This window comes from Peromyscus maniculatus, chromosome 23 (assembly GCF_049852395.1).
Source record: "Peromyscus maniculatus bairdii isolate BWxNUB_F1_BW_parent chromosome 23, HU_Pman_BW_mat_3.1, whole genome shotgun sequence".
Taxonomy (NCBI): Eukaryota; Metazoa; Chordata; class Mammalia; order Rodentia; family Cricetidae; genus Peromyscus; species Peromyscus maniculatus.
Genome location: NC_134874.1, coordinates 45217726 through 45238346, shown reverse-complemented (window position 1 = coordinate 45238346; position 20621 = coordinate 45217726). Strand labels below are relative to the sequence as shown.

Here is a 20621-nt window from a genome sequence, read left to right as displayed (position 1 = left end):
TACATATGGCTACAGTAAAGACAAGGAAGGGAGACTTTTCTTTCAGACGTCCATCTTCCCAAGCACCTCTCCTTCCCTTAACCCTTGTGCTTAAGCCTAAATTAAAATATCCTGGAGGCTAGGGAGATGGCTCAGGAGATAAAGGCTTGCTACACAAGTGTAAAGACAGAAGTTGTGATACCCCCAAACCCACATAAAAGCCAGGCGGGAATGGTAACCCACCTGTAATCCCAGTTCTCAGGAGGCAGAGTCTAAGATCCCAGGGCAAACTGGCTAGCCAGAACAGCTCAAAGTGGTGAGCTCCGGATGCAATGAAAGACGTTGTCTCAGTGAGGGAAGTGAGGTGCTAACAAGGCAGACCCTCGATGTCAACACACACCTGTGTGCCCACACATGTGCAAAACCCCCTCCACAGTGTTCACGCCAAACACAAATAAATCTTTAATAACTCCAGCTCTAGTTTGTACTGGCAGAAGAATTGCTGGGAGTTTGAGGCCAGTTTGGGCTGCAAAGCGAGTTCCAGGTCAGCCAGAGCCAGAGGAAGGCCCTGTCTCAAAAACAGAAAACAATAGGCAGGCAGGTGTGCAGGGAGGGAGAGAGGGAGGGAGGGATGAGGGGAGAGGGAAGAAAAGGGGGTCATTTGATAGTTTATAAAAAAAAAATCAAGGTTCTTCCTTAACTCTTCAGTCACAAAGACCAGGGATTAACTTTCCTAACGTTTCTTCTGCCATCTTTGTTCGCTGGGCTCTGACGGCCACCTGCTGAGCCGCTCCTCTGACTCAGGACACTTCCCCTCACATCTGCACACTGCTGGAGCAAGGTACACTGCTCTGAGGAAGGATGAGGGCTGCACAAGTACGGAACCCAGGCTCAGATACTGGGGCAAGTCCATGTGCAGTGACAAAGGCCACCAGGGTGGCAGGGGCCAGGTGGCTTTCACAACTGTACCTTCCCTGATAGGAGTGAGGGGCAGCTAAAGTGGTGGTTCTCACCCTGTGGGCCGTGACCCCAAGTCCCATATCATGTACCCTGCACATCAGATGTTTACATTACCATTCATAACAGTAGCAAAATTACAGTTATGAAGTAGCAACAAAAATAATATTATGGCTGAGGGTCACCACACCACACCACAGGAAGTGTATTAAAGGGTTCCTGCGTCAGGAAGGTTGAGAACCACTGCTCTAAAGAGACATTTGTGCCTCACCCTTTGGCTATCAGATGGAGACACTGGGGCACAAGGAATCAGAATTTCCCCAGGATTCTCGTCCCTGTGAAGGAAGGCTGAAGCCCTGGTGCCCACCAGAGGGGGAACTTGTCTGCAAGGAAAAGATTTCACACAGTCCAACACCTTGTCAGGTCACCTTGCGGGAGAGACTGGAGCCCAGACAATGATGGGCAGGACGATACCTTGACCAGGACTTTATACATACCTCCTGTCTTCTGTTTAGACCTAAACCTCATGGGAATAAAGAGGTACATTTGGAATTCATGACCTCAAAATGGAATTGGGGGGAAAGGGAGGTCACTGGACCTCCTTACTCCTCTAGGTAATGTGATCATATTGAATAAATCTCCTTTCTCTGATTTTCACTATTAATTGTCTTAGTAAGTGGACTATTGAGGATAGTAGCTGAACCTGACTTGTCAGGGCTGCCAGGGTCCAGGCTTTGACCCTGACTCCTATTACCCTGTGGCACCTTGCATGCAGCTGGGCACATTGGGTACAAAGGCAGTGCCTAGCCTCTGTGATGAGGGTCAACTCTCACCTTCCAGGCAAGGCTGCCCCTCAGTGAGGCAGAACTGGGATCCAAATTAACGGGAAGGGCATCCGGTTGTACTTGCCATGAAAGAGCAATGTTCTACCTTGGAACAGCACAAAATAGCAATCCTAATGACAGCCCTGACTTAGGCACCGCTGTGCTCACGTCGCATAAGGAGTCAGACTCCATCCCACACCTGACGAACGGCGGGATGGGATGCACACCCAACCAAACCCTTCCTGCCGCAGCCCAGGCTCCTGAGAGTGTAGCAGACTCCTGGCTGTGGGAGCAGGAAGGCTGAGAACCAGCAGTACCAATGAATGTACCTCTTTGCTCACTATGAAGGGGAACTTGATATCCACAGAGGGACATAATTGCTGAAGGTTCCCAGGGAAGGAGTGCTGGGCTGAGGCCAGAACTCAGAACAGAATTTGCATGTCTGGACCCTAACACATAGCTTGATGCCTGCCTGAAATCCAGACCTGCCATGCCTGTCCTGTGGTTTATGACCACATCCTGCCTCTGCAAAACTCCAACACATCTGTTCTGGGGAGGTGGGGTCACTTATGGAGTCTGCATCCACAAGAACTGTCATTGCTTGTGGCTATAGAGAGGGCTCAGTTGGTAAAGTGATTGCTGTGCAGATGTGGGGACCTGAGTTCAACCTCTAGAGCCTATGTAGGAATTGAAGTGTGGCAGTGAGAACTTGTAACACCTCTAGGGAGGTGGAGAGAGCAGGATCCCTGGAGCTCAACACCAACTGGCCTAGCCTAATTGGTGAGCCCCAGGTTCCAGTGGGAGACCCTGCCTTTACAAACAAAGGTTGACCTCTGACCTCTACAGCATTTGCACACACAGGACTGCATTCTTTACACAGTCATTTTCTTCCACTCTACTCTGATTGTGACTTGGAGAAGGTAAAGTGGTGTGTGCTCACTGGTGATTTAGGGCTTGCAATGTGACTTCTGGGATAAAGTGGCTTGGTGCCAGTTCCCTACTGAGCACGCAAGAGGTACTTGTGACTTCCTCCTTCCTCCTTGGAGCTCCTGTGGCTCCCAGGAGAAGGGCCCAGATGATGGCTGCTGTGTGAGCTTTAGTGTAGGCATGAGGAGATAACAGGAAGAATAGCCAGGCTCGGCAGAGCCACCGCTGAGTCCTGGCACTTCCTGGTAAAAATGAATGTCTGCTGTCAGAGGCCACAGGAAGCTAGGGCTTGCTAGTCACTGTGGCAGCAGCTGATGGGTACAGAAATCAGTACCTAGAAGTTGACGCTGTTATTACAAAACCCTGAGATGGACACTACTGATTTGGCGTTCAGGGGATGGAAGTGAGAAGCTCTGTGTGGGAGGTTGGGAGAATATGGTGCTCCAGAACTGGTTTAAAGAAAAAAAAAAACATCACCACAGATAACTCTGCAGGTAGAAAATATGCCTAGGAACCATGTCTGCCAAGCACAATGCTTCCTGTGTGAATTGGCTGTGGTGGGGTACCTTTGGTGAAATGATACAGGAAGAAGTGGGCCTATAAATCTCCCCAAATCCCTGTACCCCAGCTGCTTTCTTCCCGTGTGGTTTTTGACTGCCATGGGACTTGCTGTGTGGCTGAGGATGACCTTGAATGTCTGCTCTCCTGGCCTCCACCTTGCTAGTGCTGGGATTACAGGTATGTACCAGCATTCTTAGCTAACAATGTTGGGGATGGGCCTCAGGGATTTGGACTGGCTTGGCAAGCACTCTACTCCCCAGTAATTTGTAAACAGAACTGAATGGAGACACAGAGTCCAGAACTGCCAAGGATTGAAGGATTTGGAAATGAAGCTGTCCTCTATCAGGGTAAGGGAAGCCGTGAAGGTACAGCCTAACCATGAACATCAAGTCAGAGAAGCATACATCACCCCTTTTGATGAAATCTCCCATTAACATGGTCCCCAGAGAAGTTGTTCAGTTATACAAAGTGGCCTGAAGACCTGGACTCAGCATTTGATCCCTTGGAAGCCGATGCCCTCAAACTGCTAGTAACTAGGTCAAACTGGAAATAACGGTGGCGTGCTGCACACTCAGGGGCCTGACAGGAGTTAAGCAGATGAAAAGCCGGCATGACGGCTCTGCAGGAGATGGATCGCTGAGCAACGTGAATGGTTTGTACCAGGACGGACTGCAAAGCCATGCGTGGTGCCCATGTCTTCTAGAGCAGGAAGCTGATGGTCACATCTCGGCAACTGATGAGGATATGTCTTCCGGCACCTTCCTCCAGGAAAGCCAGGTGGCAAGAGTGTGGCTTCCAGTGGGCAGAGCCAGAGACATACAGACAATGGACAGATGGACAGGGCAGTCCTACGGGGGCACAGAGAGGCCTGATCCGAGAACATCCCCACTCCCTGCCTAGGAGTCACCAACAGGTTTGCCCACCTGGGTATCAAGACTGACATGGACTGCTGTGCTCCACCTTCCCCTCCTCATTCCAAGTGTCCTCTCTCTCTCCTCTCTCCTCTCTCTCTCTCTCTCTCTCTCTCTCTCTCTCTCTCTCTCTCTCTCTCTCTCTCTCTCTCTGTGTGTGTGTGAGAACCTCATGTGACATTCCTCATAGGCTTTTCAACTCTCTCTTTTTTTACATTTTTGAAAATGTCTCTCACTGGCCTGGAACTCACCAGGTAGGCTAGGCTGCCTGGCCACTGAGCCCCAGGGACCCTCCTATCTCCACCTCCTCAGCTCTGGGGTAACAAGCCAACACCACTAACACCTGGGTTTTGTACACAGGTTGTAGGGATCTGAACTCAGATCATTCTTTTCACACAGTAAGCATTCTACCCACCAAGGCATCTCCCAAATGCTAAAAAAAAATCTCTTTGAAAGGTAAGAGTAAGCCGGGCGTTGGTGGCGCACGCCTTTAATCCCAGCACTCGGGAGGCAGAGCCAGGCGGATCTCTGTGAGTTCGAGGCCAGCCTGGGCTACCAAATGAGCTCCAGGAAAGGCGCAAAGCTACACAGAGAAACCCTGTCTCGAAAAACCAAAAAAAAAAAAAAAAAAAAAAAGAAAGGTAAGAGTACATTTAATATTTTATCTCACCCAATACATCTAAACATCACTTTGACATGTGATCAATGTAAAAGCTTAAGGTGGAGAAGGCTGACATTTGTGTTGGTTCCAAATCTTCACAGTCTGATGCATTTTACTCAAGCAGCACATATGCAGCAATCCAAGCCACGTTTAACATGCTCAGAATGACAGCGGCAGCCATGTTGGGTAGCAGACATTCATAGACCTAACTAGAATGTTCCACCAGTGGAAAGAGCAGGATAGCGACCAGCTCTCTATAAGACTAAACCTGACTCAGTATGCAAAGACGAGGACAGTAGGTCGAAGTCTCATGGAAGGTCCTCAGAAGTTCACACAGCCAACAGGAGATTGGCTGGCCAGCCCCAGGAGACAGACCAACAGAAGGGCACCATCTCGGAAAGTCATCTGGCCAGGCTGCTCCTGGTGGGAGGACCTGCTAGCTTCAGACACCGCTGAGGCAGATTCTAATGCAGCGACAGCCTTCCCAGGTGAGCCAGACCTCTCAGGCTTTGCTACATTCAGTGTGCTGGCAAAGCCCCACTGGATGTCCCACCCTTGCACTTCAGGGACCAAGATAGGTGGCCATGACTTCCCTTGGGGTCTGTGGCCAGCGTCACTAACGCCAGCACCTTAGGTGTTGACACAGGTGTGAGGATAGCTCCATCAGTAAATCACTCGCCACACAAACACGAGGACATGAGTACTATCCCCAGCTGGGCATGTGGTTTATAATCCCAGCACTGTGTGTGTGTGTGTGTGTGTGTGTGTGTGTGTGTGTGTGTGTGTGTGTGTGTGTAGACAGGAGAATCTCCTGGTTTTCATGGCTGGCTAGCCTAGCCAACTGGTGAGCCCCAGGCTCACTGTTTTATTTTGTTTCTGTCACTTTCTCAAAACAAAACAAAAACCTGAAACCAAAATAAGATTGATGGCACCTGAGAAATGATGCCCAAGGTTAACTCTGAGGTCATGCATATACACACATGCACATGCACACCCCCACTCTTACACATACACACATTTACACACACCTATGTGCATACATAGACAAAATATTTTCTAAAAGAAGTATTGGATACAAACACATGCACGTGCACATAGGCGCGCGCACACACACACACACATACACAGTATTTTGAATTCAGCTAAATACTATTCTCTTGTCAAGGGCCCTGCTACTTGGATCTCAGAGGCGTTAGGTATCACTCTCAGTCTGCCTATTCAGGCAGCCAAGAGCTGCTAGTGGGTTTTCTAGGCTTCAGGGTCCCAGAGGGTCTGAAGGACCAGGGTTGATAATGCCAGGTGAACTCTGGCAGTCATACCACACATCTCATTAAAATATTAGCAGCTAGAACAGTGTGCTAGTCCCAGACCTCTTTTTATAGGAAATGAAATTTCACAGCTCCTTGCAACATTCTTAAGACTTTCAGAAATGCTCATTGATTCATTTTTAGGGAAAAGGGAAAAAAACCCTACAGCAGGTGGAGGTCTCATGCAAAATAGGGAGAGAGCCAGTCCACAGATGTGAAAACCTGTCTGCTCTGTGGCAGTCATACCCTGTGTGACAGATTCCTCATGGTAGGTCTACTCTCCTCCCAGGATCCCTTGTACCTCCACATAGTATAGAAATGAGATCTTCTCCATAATGCTTACAGTCTTCAAACAGATCTGCACTAAAATCCCAGGATCCTATCCATGCACAATTGATCAACGCTGTTTCTATTGTGGTGATGTTGCTGTTGTTTTGTGATGACATACTGGACAAAATGCCAGTATCCACAAATGTCATGCTTCGTATCACGAATGTTGTGGCCGCACTGCTGAGTTCTTTAATACACTTTCTCTTTGGGTCCCTAAGTGCTTTGCAAATCCACTCACTCCACATAACCCAGCAAATAACATCACTCTTTATTGGTGGAATACAGTTTATGTCCTGATTGGTCCTCCATAAAGCCTTTTCTGGGATTGGGGGATGAAGTGCTTGCTGAGCCATCATGAGGACCTGAGTTCAAGCCCCAGAATCCATGTAAAAAGTTGGGGTTGGCATCGTGCAGAGGCAAGAGGATTCCTGAGGCTCACCGGCCAGCCATGCTAGCCAATCATTGAGCTCCAGATTCATTAGGGACCCTCTTGACATAAACAGGCAGGCATGCACATCACAAACATACACACACACACACACACACACACACACACACACACTAACTAACTAACTAACTAACTAACTAAGTAACTTATTAACTAACGTTTCCAATTCCACGCTGGATGCCTGTGGCAATACAATGGGATGGAGTAGAGTAAGATCCAGAAAACAGCGCCAGTTATGGGGTGACTCATTCTTGCTTGGAACTAAGGATTATCTGAACACCAACAGCCTGAGCAGGTCTCAGAGCTGAATTTGTTGAATTTCCATGAGCATCAGATGGCATCCAGGCAAGCCAGGCAGGAGGCATGGAATCTTAGGAAACCCAGTCTTGCTTGGTTAAATAAAACAGAGCCACAGCTTCCCTAAATCTGAGGGTCTCTCTTGCTTGATTCCTTTGGATACAGCATCTTTGATGCTAAGGTGGCAAGGACTTTGAAAGGGCAAGGCTCTGTCTGTGAAACAATGCTGACAGAGAACAGAATTATAAATAAAAATCTGCAGGCCTGGGGTGGGCAGATCCCACCTCAGTTGCTGGGGAGAAAAGGATTATTCAAATAAACATTCAAATGCAGTTTTAGTTGCTTAGGTTTTGAAACAGCTGTGAGAACAACTGCCAGCTCCTACCCCATGATGATATTCCATGCTGATGAGATTTATCCTCAAATCTGACTAGGGGTGGGGGAAGATGTTATAACTAATGTGAGGCATGAAATAGAGTGCATCCCTCTGCCTCAAGAACCACCAGGTCCAGAGGTACATGACATGGAATCTTTTTTTGTTTTGTTTTGTTAAATAGCCAAACAAATGCTCGCTATTAGAAATAGCAGTCTTGGCTCCGGGCATTTCTGAGGAATTAATGAGCAACTGACATTTACAGCCCCGAGGCAAGATTCCTCCAGCCTTTTAGAAAACCCCAGGAAAGCCCTAGGCAGCCTTGATCATGATTGCTTAATTATTATCGTGCCCTCTTGGGAAGGCATTTCTGGTGTTGCTAATATCCAGTGGTCCCTCTCCACCCTTGCCAGGCACGGGGGCACCCGCACTTCTAAGCTTCTTTATAATGAGCTGGGGCAGAGATTTGGCTACTGAAATGGAAATCGCAATGGTGCTATCATTTCTGGGCCGAGTTAGTGAAAGGGCCAAGCAGGAATGTGTCATTTCCAGGACTTCTACAGCTCCCGAAACAGGAACCCTGAAGCTGCTTTTGCTAAAGGAGCGTGGATTCAGGCTGAAGACACGGCTCAGTGCTACGCCAGGCACTTGCTGCTTTTGCACAAGACCCGAGTTTGGTTCCTAGCACTCATGTCCAGTGGCTCACAACCATCTAAGAGAACCAGCATCCTCTTCTGGCCTCTGAGGGCACTGCCCTTACGTGCACACACCCCACAGAGACACAGACCAGCACATACACACACATTAAAAATCAACAACAGCAACAGAAAGCATGGACTCCTCACTTGGGCCTGGCTGACAAGGAGTCGGACTGGCACCTCCACCTTCATTCTCCGTCTCTTTCGGGGAGGGGAAGGATAGAGATGGAGCCTTAACCTTCCTGTTAGAGAGCGCAGACCCTCAGGTAACCAGGCCCTTAGCAGACAGGGCTGCACGAACATGGCGAGGTCACACCCACCACACCCACCCCGTGTCTCCCAGCGCTTGCAGCAGCCCGGTGACTGTCACACTACATGGCTTACACATTCACCAAGCCCCTCGCCATCACCCAGAGAAACAGGGACCCTTGTCACAGAGCATCATGCATGCCCTGCCCCCTTACCTGTCACTTAGCATAGGTCACAGGTTAACTAAGCGTGCTTCCTCCTGGTGCCTCAGAAACTTTACAATAGACCCCTTGCTGGTCTGCTGGGGCTGAAACTCTCCTTCAGACCCCTGCTACCGGGACATTAATAAATGTGTTGCCTGGAGGAAGATTCAAATCACTGCCTCTCTCTCTTCTTCCTTCTCCCTCCCCCCAACGTAACACTTTCCTCTTTGAGTCACTTTTGATATTTGGAAAAACAAAACCTCTCAAGACAGAACAGAGTAACCTCTCTCAACCAGCACTAAATAAGGACAATTGTCCTCCATGGTCAGGCTGTACCTGGAGCGGGAGCAATGACCTCCCGAGGACCAGCTTGTCCCCTTATGAGGACGACTTCTCTAAACCATCTTGAAGAATCATAACGGAGATAACAGTCTGTAGACCCCACTGTGACCAGGCCTGTTTAATTATGTTCACTCCCTGCCCTGCCTGCCATTCTCCTTCTACTTTAACCTAAGGCTCATACCAGAGCCTCGGTGATGGACTTGGTGTGGGGTGGGTGTCACTGGACTTCTATTTCTGTGCTTCTTTCCTGGACCACGCTGAATGAATCCCCTCCCTCGGCATCCCACCACTATTTTTCTCTAATTTGTTATCTGGGGATGGATAGCCGAGGACAGCCAATAGGGGAGACCAGAGCCCAGCTACTTGCCCTAAAATCTCTGCTTTGGTGAAGTTGAAGCTCAAAGCCACAGGATCAGAGAGCCTGGGTCCCAGATCATCCCATGGGCTCACAGTGGATTCTGGGTTCTGTCAAACTATTGAATCTATGAAGCTATGTGTACCAGCAGCATACCGGATCAGTCCATCACTCAGCACCTTCCCCTCTCCATCTTCAGTGTGCCCCACCTGTCCATCACTCAGTATGCCCTGACTCTCACCATGCCCCATCTGTCCATCACTCAGCACCTCCACCTCTCTCTCCATCACTCACCATGCCCCATCTGTCCATCATTCAGCACCTCCACCTCTCTCTCCATCACTCAGTATACCCTGGCTCCCCATCACTCAATGTGCCTTCCTCTCTACATCCAGCATACCATGCTCCATCAACCATCTTCCCGTGGCACGACCTGTGAATAGCAAAACCTCACATCTCAGAGACACTTCCTGGCTTGTGTTCAGAGTGGCCTAGAATCTGCTCCTTTGTGGACAGGAGCACCGTGGTACTTTGGGGGGCTAACTCTGGAGTCAAAGTTGAGAGGAAAAACAGCAACCCAGATATCAGCAGACCCCCAAGCTCAATTGAGCAACCATACAAGCTGAAGAGCTGGGGATCCAGGTGTTCAGAGAGCCAAGACCATCGGTGATTTAACGGGCTCCTGGAAGACAGTGGCTTAGTCCATGAGGGCTCCATTTCATCATGTGGGAGTGAAAACCACACAAGGGCCTAACGGCAGCTGCTGCAGGGCTGCTCTGTCCTCTCCAGCACAGCCTGCACAGTGCTGGCAGGCAACTTCCTCTGGCCAGCAATCTGCCTCCCCTTGCTTCACAGCTTTCTCTGGTAACTGGGATGGGCTCTGCCCTCACCAACACTGACCAGAATCAGAATATCCCTACACACACACACACACACACACACACACACACACACACACACACGCATGCAAGGATGGCTAACCATGTTGTATGTGTCTCACACTGGCTTCATGGCTCGAGAAGGGCCCAGCTGTCTTTCTGCACAGCACTACCATGGCCTGGGACACATGTCCCTCCTGTCCTAGCTTCACTTCCTAAATAGCCCCTTGTACCAGGATGCTTTGATACAACTAACCTAGGAGCTAAGCGGGGAAGTGCGGAGTAGAGAGCACTGCACATACTTCTGTGTGTCTCTAGAAAACACTTAGTAAGCGTTTAGCACCTGTCCTTACAGCGCTGTTCATGGTGATCAGGGAGGAAACAGGCACAGAGAGGCTGCTGTGAAGTGTTCCACTGACGTAGACTGACACCATGGAGCCGTGGGGAGTAAAGCGGGACAGGGATGGTCTAAATAATTAAGCAAGTCTATCATATTTGCCGGAAGATCTGACGGTAGATACATGTTGTTCACCAGCCAGAGAAAGCAAGGCATACAAGGGTCCCCAGCCCATAGAGAGGGGCAACAGCAGGGTCCAGAGAGGCCCAAGGGGAGGCTGAGTTAATAATATGCTGGTGTTCCTAAGATTATGCATGAAGTGTGCCAGTCACAAACACGGGCAGTGCAGAGGGTCTGCCCTGCCTTCTCTGCAGAGTGGGAGGAATGAGTCACAGGTGACTTGGAGCTGGGTTGTTGGACTTAAATCAGTTTGCATGGGTGACTCCCAAGCACTTAGAAATTGCCTGTTCCTTTACAGATATCCCTCCAGACCAGCCATTATAGAACATCACAGCCCTGAGTGGCCACCTGGAGGCTGCTACATGCTGCATCCCAATAAAGATGCAGCAGCCTTGAATGCTGGTGACTTCAGTTCAAGGATGCCCCTCTGTCCCATCAGAGCAGCCCTGAAGGGTAATGGGAAGAAGAAAGGACATACAGGTGGAAGAGAGGACTCAGTGGGTAAAGCTGTGAGTTTCCTATGGTACAAATGTGAGGATCTGAGTTTGAACACCTAGAACCCGGGGGATGCTAGACACAGCAGTGCACATCTGCGATGCTCCTAAAGCAAGATGGATGCAGAGGCACGCCCCCTAGAAGCTCTTGGGACAGGTAGCTTGTACAGAGGCAAACCACAAAACATTCTGTATCAAACCAGGTGACAGATGAGGAGCGACATCTGAGGTTGTCCTCTGACCTCCAAAGGCATGCCAACACACACACACACACACACACACACACACACACACACACACACACACATGCACACACATACTTTTGAGGGGGGCATATGAGAGGTCAAGAGGAGTTCATATTTCCATCAATTTTTCAACTTCCAGAAGCCAACTTGTGAAGACTGAACCGATGGCCTGATGCCCTTGCTTGCTCAGTGCTGATCCCTCCAAGCTGCAGGATCACCCCCACTTTGCCCACTGCCCGAGCACCCACTTATCCTTGCCTTGAGTATGTCTCCTCAAGACAGGAGCACACCCTATACACCAGAGTGGTTCTCAGAAAGGGCTCCAAATGGACAAGGGATTCCTCTCTCTGAGACTACAGCTCATCTTCTGAGAAATGGAGTTAGTGTTTCCTGTGACTTAAGGCTGCTGTGAAGTTAAAAAGAGGCAAATGCCAAGGGCTTGGCATACAGAGACACTCAAAAACAACAACAATGAGCAAGGAGGGATTTTAGTGGATCCTGTACAAATGCCAGGAATGCCTTTCAAGTGCTATGCACAAAGTCAGAGGGAAGAGGCCCTCAGGTGGATTCCAAGCCTCAAGGACACACACACACACACACACACACACACACACACACACAGAGAGAGAGAGAGAGAGAGAGAGAGAGAGAGAGAGAGAGAGAGAGAGAGAGAGAGAGAGAGAGAGTCCCTAAAGGCTCAGAATGAAGAAGTCACTCACAGACCTCCGGACTTTTGAATAGCTTGTCATGAGCTAGGACTACAGTTTGTAATTTTCAGTAAAGAAAAACAAGGGCTGTAGGTCTTTAGTGGTACCTTAGTCACCATGTTTTCAAAGTAAGATTTTTTTCTTTTGAAGTGCTGGGGAAGGGCTCTGCTGTACAGGGGCTCTGCCACCAAGCCACACCCCTGCCCCTCACTGGGGGATTCTAGGCAGGTGCTCTACCACTGAGCCACACCCCAGCCCCTCACTGGGGGATTCTAGGCAGGTGCTCTGCCACTGAGCCACACCCCAGCCCCTCCCTGGGGGATTCTAGGCAGGTGCTCTGCCACTGAGCCACACCCCAGCCCCTCACTGGGGGATTCTAGGCAGGTGCTCTGCCACTGAGCCACACCCCAGCCCCTCACTGGGGGATTCTAGGTAGGTGCTCTGCTATTGGTGAAATTATTAAGGCCACTCCATATAGTTAAAAGGAGATTTATTTAATGGCGTAATTTACAAATGAAGGAATAGGTAGGTTGAGGGTCCTGGGAAAGACACAGCAGTAGTCTGGCGATGTTCTCTGGAGAACTCTCCTCTGTCCACCTCTAGTGTCCGGGCTCCCAGCAGCAAGAGCACGCGGCATGTCCCAATCTCGGGTCTTCAGGCCCTCCCTTGGCCCTGCCTTGTGGGCATGATAGTTACCAAAACCTCAATGGGGGTTGGAACTTCCAGACCGAAGCTGGAATGACTACCCACTACATCTCCCCCTTTTGTCTAAATAAGAAGGTTCTAACTTAATACAAGACTATATACAAAGGAATGGTTATTAAATATTGTCCAGGAGTAATGAGGGATAATGACCTAGATAAGATGGAACTACAATCAATGCGAACAATATCAAGCAAAAAACACATACTAAAATCCAGAGAAGTCTAGAGCATAGGTAAATGGTATGTCACAAAGATCATTCCAAAGGGTGTCCTATCCTAAAGAACCTGAATCTAATACTTAATATGTTCTAAGATATTATATATATATATATATATATACTAAGTTGTATCTAAGATATTATATATATATACACACACACACTAAGTTGTAACTATAACTGTTAATCTTCAATCCCATCAAAGACCTGAGAAGAAATATAATGGTACCTGAGAAATGGTAGATGGATGCAAGCAACTTTCGGGAATCTTGCAAGAGTAGACGGAGACAGCTGGCAGCCTGGACAATCACCTAATGTTTCTCAGCATTGTTGGTGCATTCAAATTGGCTACAGGCCTGGAGTATTTGACAGACCATTTTCAGAAGCAGGAATTCTGAAAGACCATCTTACCCTGTCTTGGCAGAATACAGTGGTCACTTTCTTTGTGTCCCGCTTGTCCAGGAAGGACAGCATTGCATTCATACTGTCAACAGTCAAGGCAAGGGCAGTTCTTTGCCCAGTAGGCCATTTTGTGCCAAGAAGACAAACTTCCAAATGGAAATGTCTAGAAGCCCAACATTCTCTCAGGATCAAATTGGTGCTGCCAGGAGCAATTGTGTCTCACGTCAACAGAATTCTAAGTTATTTAAATGCCATATTCTCTAGGTCTATGAAGTGTTTGAAGATTACCTGTCCATCTGACCTATGTATCTGTAAATCTGGATAACATAATTAATGCAACTATAGGGATGACAAGCATAGGTGACTATAAATCTATAAGTCTTATCTACGGAAATAACCTAAGGACTAAGGTTTCATGTAAACAAGGTAAACAGTCTATAAGCAAATGTATGGTAAGGAACGATGACTTCGAAATTGTGACAATACACAAGATATTTATAACAGAGGTAGGAATATATAGTGCGATATGCAGAATGACAATAATCTTTACTGAGCCACACCCCAGCCCCTCACTGGGGGATTCTAGGCAGGTGCTCTACCACTGAGCCATACACCAGTCCCTCACTGGGGGATTCTAGGCAAGTGTTCTGTCACCAAATTACATCTCCAGTTCTTAAGAGCAGGATTCTTGATGCTGTGTGGAGGTTTTAGTGTAGAGGAAAGGGCTGGTAGCAGAACAGTTAAAGTATTTAGTCAACTGCAGTACAATGATGAGGTCTAGAAGCAGGCAGCATTAGGTTTCACCCACCAGGCATCAGAAAGGAGTTTACAGGTATATAGAGGGTAGATGGCAGAGCAAGGCTCCAATGTCTGGTTCTGTTCACAACACAGGGCATTCCTTAAGATGGAGGGCAAAAGCATCTATAATGTAGGCTCCACTATCATTTGAGTCACACATAACAATATCCCCTGTGCCATAGTTTCCTGTTTAACCTTAGGAGAATGCATTTCTGGAACTCACTTAGCAATGAATCAGCCCCACATGACAAAGAACTCTCTTTGCAAATGCACATAGCTATTCAAGCCCATATGTGCATACCCATATCCATGCATGCACATAGATGCTCATGCAAACATATATGCAATCAAAGATGCATGCACACAGGTACATACACACACACACACACACACACACATGCACACGTACACGCACACGCACATGCACATGTGCAATAACACACACATGAACCCCTGTAGGAGGAACCCCAACATGAAAGAAGGTGACTAGCCCAGGGAGGGCTTATTGAAACATGTCTGACTGTGGCCTCTAGGGACTCTCTGCCTTGCCCATTGAAGCCCCCAGGTACCTTCCCAGAGATCTCTGGACCTCAAGGAGCACACTGGAAAGGTCTCCTGGCTCCAGACCCATGGCAGCCACTCAATGTGGCTATCCCTGTGTCTTGTTTTCTCATGGGGACCACATCTATGAGGCCCTCCGGTCGATCCATGGGGAATGCCATGTTCCCGCAATCCCAGTGGAGGGAGAGAAGCCAGCAGGATTTCTTCAGTGTGCACGATTAAGCTGCTTTCTCCATCAGTTCAGCCTAGTGATTCTGAGGAAGCAGAGAAAGCTGAAATTACAGAGTTCTTTCTTCTTTTTAATTCAATTTTACTCATTTTAACTGCTCAAACAAATAGCTACAAAGTGGTTTCCAGAGGGGGCCTTGCCAAGTCTGTTTTCATTTAAAAAGAAAGAAAGAAAGAAAAAAAAGATGGTTCATTTGTAAATAGTGACTGGAGTAGTACATAAGTCCTTCAAACAGGCTTGCTCATGCACAGAGGCTGAGCAGCCCCCACCTGGTATTTACAGTCTAGACTGTCCGCACACACCTTTCCCATGGATGGTGCGAGGGTAAATTTCATCCCAGGCCAGGTCATCATAATTCAAAATGACTGGAATCCAAACTGGTTGTGTTTGCTGAATCCAAGCATGAATTCTACAGAGAAGGGATCAGAGTGTGAGGATGGACTGACTGCAAGAGAGAGGAGCAAGAGGTTCTCTGGGGATCTCCTGGTTCACCCGGCATTGACTTTCAACCCATCCTGAGGTCACCCTGTCAACAGCATCCCAACAGTGGAGGGGCACCTCATGGGACCTTTCATGCCACCCACTCTGGAACTCAGGCATGCACAACTGCAAAGCCCCACACTTTCTTGGCTGCCAGAAAGCTGTGCTCTGGAGGAGAGAAACTTAGCATTTGTTTGAGGCACTATCTATGCGCGAGTCACACACAGGAAGAGGGTTCCTGTCACATGTTTGTGCCTCAGGGAGTCACTCTAAAGTCCTGTGTACCTCAGTGAAGAGTTTTCCTCCTTTTTGACATTGGGTGAGTAGCCAGCTATGTTCAGTCATTCTGAGACCCCATGGATTTATTTTTTTGAGATGGTCTTGCATAGTCCAAGGCTGGCCTGGGACTTACTATGTAACTGAGGACGACTTTAAGCTCGCTAGGATTTCAGGTACCCAGCACCACACTCAGTTTTGTTCAGCACTGAGATGGAACCCTGGGCTTCATGCATGCTAGGCAAGCTCTCAATCCCAGACATCCCATGTAGATTTGAGGCAAGCCCTCCAGGCTTCCTTCCTCTGAGACTGCATTTGAACAAAGTGAGTGTGCCAGCTAAATCCAGAAAAGCTTCCTAATAAGCTCTGCCTTCAGGGTCAGGGTGTGGATCCCAAGAGTGAGCAGAGAGCCCTCAGCAGCTCTGCCAGCTTGCTCTGTGTCCTTCTGTAGAGACCATATCAGCACTGTCTGTCACCTTGGCCTCAGGATGTGTTTTGCTGGGGAAACCAAGTAGGAGAGGGAGGGCGACAGGAACCATGAGTTCTTCCTGACTGTGCAGGTGCTTTGGGGCCGAGAGCCTGTTTGCTTTTTCCACCTGTCTGCAGTTCTTAAAAACAAAAACAAACAAGGTGGCGTGGGGGGGGGGGGGGAGCTGCAGCAGAGGCATTGTCATGAAATGTCACCACGCATCCTCACATCACTGCACTTGTATTCTGATCTTGGCAGCTCTCCAAAGAGGTGTCCGGAGTTCAGACAGGGGCCACACGCCCGCAGCTGCAGCACTCCCCCTCCGGCTGTGTTGTCCAACTGCTAATCACAGGGTCACCCCACTGATCTTTGACTGGCTATCATTAGCTCACCCCTGCATTTGCCATCACGGATGGTTGTGTGGCGCTGGTCTGTAGACTCCAACAGTTGGTGGGAATTTGTCTGCACCCTGGCAAATGCTTTAGATCATTTCTGCCTGAGACTGTGGTTCACTTGTCTGTGCTGAGAAGGCTGGGGCATTTAGTTCCTATCAACTCTCATGGTGACATCCTTTCCATTAAAGAGGGCTGAGATGATGACCTTGGCTTCAGTATTAAGTCAGCGTTATTTTTCTTGATTACCAGCAGCAGAAAAGAAGGGAAATTATAAAGCCATTGAGAGGATTAATATGGCCTTGATATCTCTCTCTCTCTCTCTCTCTCTCTCTCTCTCTCTCTCTCTCTCTCTCTCTCTCACACTCTTTATCTCAAGTGATTAAAATTCTGCAGGAAAAAAAAATGGCCATGTAGCATACGCTGGCTGCCACAGACAGATACGGTATCAGCTCAGCGCATCAGCTCCCAGTGACAGCCGTGCAGAGGTTAATTATGCATGCTGTATATAGTTTTAATCACTTTAATCAGAGTGCTGTTCTGCTACTGTCCAGGCTATAACTTCTCTGCAAGCAGAGAAAGCACTTCAAGCATGGCAGTGTTTGTATAGGGGAACAAAAGGGGGAAAATGGTACATTAACCACAGAGGGAAGGATAATGCAAAAAGCTATTGACTGAACAACAAGATTAAACCGTTGTCCATCCCAGACACTAACAGAATGGCTAAGTGAGGCTGAGAATGGGGCTGGGAGAGCCGCTGGCTGCTGGCCACCAGCGCAGAACTGGAACCGTCACTAAAAGGTTCAGGAGCAATCTGGACCCAGTCCCAGAGGCAGAAGCTATGGACTCTGTCTCCCGTGCCGAGGTAGGAGGTAGAAAGATGGTTCAGTCAGTGAAATGACTGCTGCACAAGCAGGAGGTCCTGAGTTCAAATCTCTAGCACCTATGTAAAAAGTTGGACATGATGCCTGTAACTCCAGCCTGTGGTAGGGGGGTAGAAAGATGGATCCCAGGTCACTGCACAGCCAGCCGAGCTGCAATGGGGAGAGTCAAGCTAGGTTGTCTGAAGGTGCCAGGAGCTGCCAGAAGCAGACACTAGATGTCCTCCTTTCATCTCTACAGGTGTGCCCATGGGCATGTGCACCCACATACTCCTGTACATACACCAGAGACACATACACACACTTACACATATACACACACATACATGCACATACACTCACACACACATACACACTCATATACATACACACACTCATACACACTCACACACATATACATATATACACACATACATGCACACACACAAATATACCCTCATACACATATTCACACACATACATACACACACATACATACACACACATTCATACACATACATGTACATACACATACATAACACATACTCACACACATATACACACACATGCAAATCAGGTGGATAGCAACTGAGGAAGGCATCTACTGTTGACCTCTAACCTCCTCATACATACATGTACACATACATACACCATCCTGAGGCAGTGGCATCCTGGATGGCTAAGGGTTTGTTCTAGTTTGGTTTCTGTTGCTATGCAAACACCAAGACAAAAAAACAAAACAAAACAAAACAAAAAAACTTGGAGAAAAGGGATTATTTCATCTTACAGGGCAGGAACCTGAAGCAGAAACCATGGAGGAATATTGCTGGCTTGCGCTCTCCCTGGCTTACACTCACTTTTCCTTTCTTATACTTCCCAGGCCTACTTGCCTAAGAATGGTGCCACCCACAGTGGGCTGGGGCCTCCTATGTTGATTAGCCATCAAGAAAATGACCTATGGACAGGCCCATGGGCCAATAGGATGGAGGTAATACAGTTGAGGTTTGTTCTTCCTAGGTGTGTTGACAACCAAGATCAGTCATCACATTGTGACAGCAAGTACCCAATGCAGGGACTTCTGGTTCCCTGCAGGCTCCCAGATGCACGTCCAGTTTCACTGTCACCTCCACTGTAGCTAAAAACTGCAGAGTTTGTGTCTCGTGACTTGTGACAAGTGTTCAAACCAACCTATATAAACTATTGTTTCACTCTACAGTAATGAGCTCTCCATCACACAGTTTCACAAGTTGCCCCGTTTTGCCCTCCCAGTTCTCAGTTTAACTCCATTGTCAAATGATAAGAAGGTTGAATGATCTTTTTTACTGTTGTAAATAGTGAAAATCATGTAAGGGACTATGCTCAGATACTTCTCAGCTTGGAACAGGGTTACAGCATCCTTGTAACGCCAGTGCTCACCGGAAATAATGTGAGCGGATCCCCCATTGAGTACTCATTGGCTGATCATTGCAGTTTACAGTACCATGGATGGGAAGCACCATCCATTTACTTCTTGTGTGTGTCTGACTGGGAGCCATGACAAACTACTACTGCCCTGCATCATGAGAGGATGGTGTCACACATGGCTGTCTTGGTTTAGATTATCACCCACATGGAAAGACCTAGCATCATCTAAGAGACAAGCCTCAGGGAATGTCTGTGAGGGATTTTTAGCTTGTGTTTACTGAGATGGGAAGAGCCACCCTAAATGTGAGCATCATCGTTCCCTAGGCTGGGTCCTTGGACTGTATGAAAAGGGGAAAGCGAGCTGAGCCCCAGCATCCATCTCTCTCTGCTTCCTGACTGGAGACACCATGTAACCAGTTGCCTCATGCTCCTGCCGCCATGATGGACTGGACCCTTGAACTGTGAGCCAGATAAACCCTTCTTTCCTTAAGTTGCTAATATCAAATATCTTGTCACAATAAGAACAGTAATATGGGGAAAGATCCAGATTCCAGGTTTCAAGTGCAATGTCTACTGAATGCCATATGTTTTTGTACCATGAAAAGACTGCAAAAGTCAGAAGCCAAACCATTGTAGATGTCATTAAAAGTCAACACTTGTTTAGCTGAACACCTAAAAAATAACAGCAGGCTGGGTGGTGGTGGTATCTGCCTTTAACCACAGCACTTGGGAAGCAGAGCCAGGTGGATCTCTGTGAGTTCCGGGCCAGCCTGGTCTACAGAGTGAGACCCAGGACAGGCACCAAAACTACACAAAAAACAAAAACAAAAAAACAAAACAAAACAAAACAAAAAACCACCAGGAGAAGGGAGACTTACCAGAGAGGAATTATTTCATATTTATGATATATATACATACGATGTTTGAAACATATATGTGAAATGTATATGAAAAAATATATATATATAAATGTGTGTGTGTGTGTGTGTGTGTGTGTGTGTGTGTGTGTGTGTGTGTGCGTGTGTGCATGCATTTGTGTATGTTATGGCTCAAGAGAAGTTCAGGACAATCCTGGCTTTTTGGTTGTAACCATCTATGATGGGAAATCTGAATGAGTGTTTTTAATTTTGACCCAGGTGGTGACAACACAGGCCTTTACTGAGGATAATTCCCTCCATGGAGTTTTTAGACTTTTCTGTATGCATGCTGTACTTTCACTGAACAAAATTTAAATGTCACAGGGTAGCCCTGACGTTAGGAGAAAAATACCAGCATCTCCTATAGGAATAAAAAAGGTGACTGCTTCAATATAAGAAGGTGGGAGGAAAAGCTGCAGAGAGAAGTCTTCTGGGCCCTCTAACTTCTTGCTCTGCCTTCTACAGAGAGGAGACTGTACGCCATGGGCTAGAGGGTTCCACTATGGCCCTGGCATGCAACATCTTCATATGTACAATGAAAGGATTGGTGTATAGTTAAAAGCTTTTGTGTATTATTAGAAAACAGATGTAAACATTTTCAATATGAAGAATTCTGGGACATACTATTTGACTGGAGGGAGAAATGCT

At 47.8% G+C, this 20621-nt stretch overlaps 1 protein-coding gene across 2 annotated transcripts in view; it reads right to left on the bottom strand.

Moving 5' to 3' along the window:
- The window catches only part of Sdk1 (sidekick cell adhesion molecule 1), a 968286-nt gene that overhangs the window by 345865 nt on the left and 601800 nt on the right, over positions 1-20621 (bottom strand). The window lies entirely within an intron of this gene.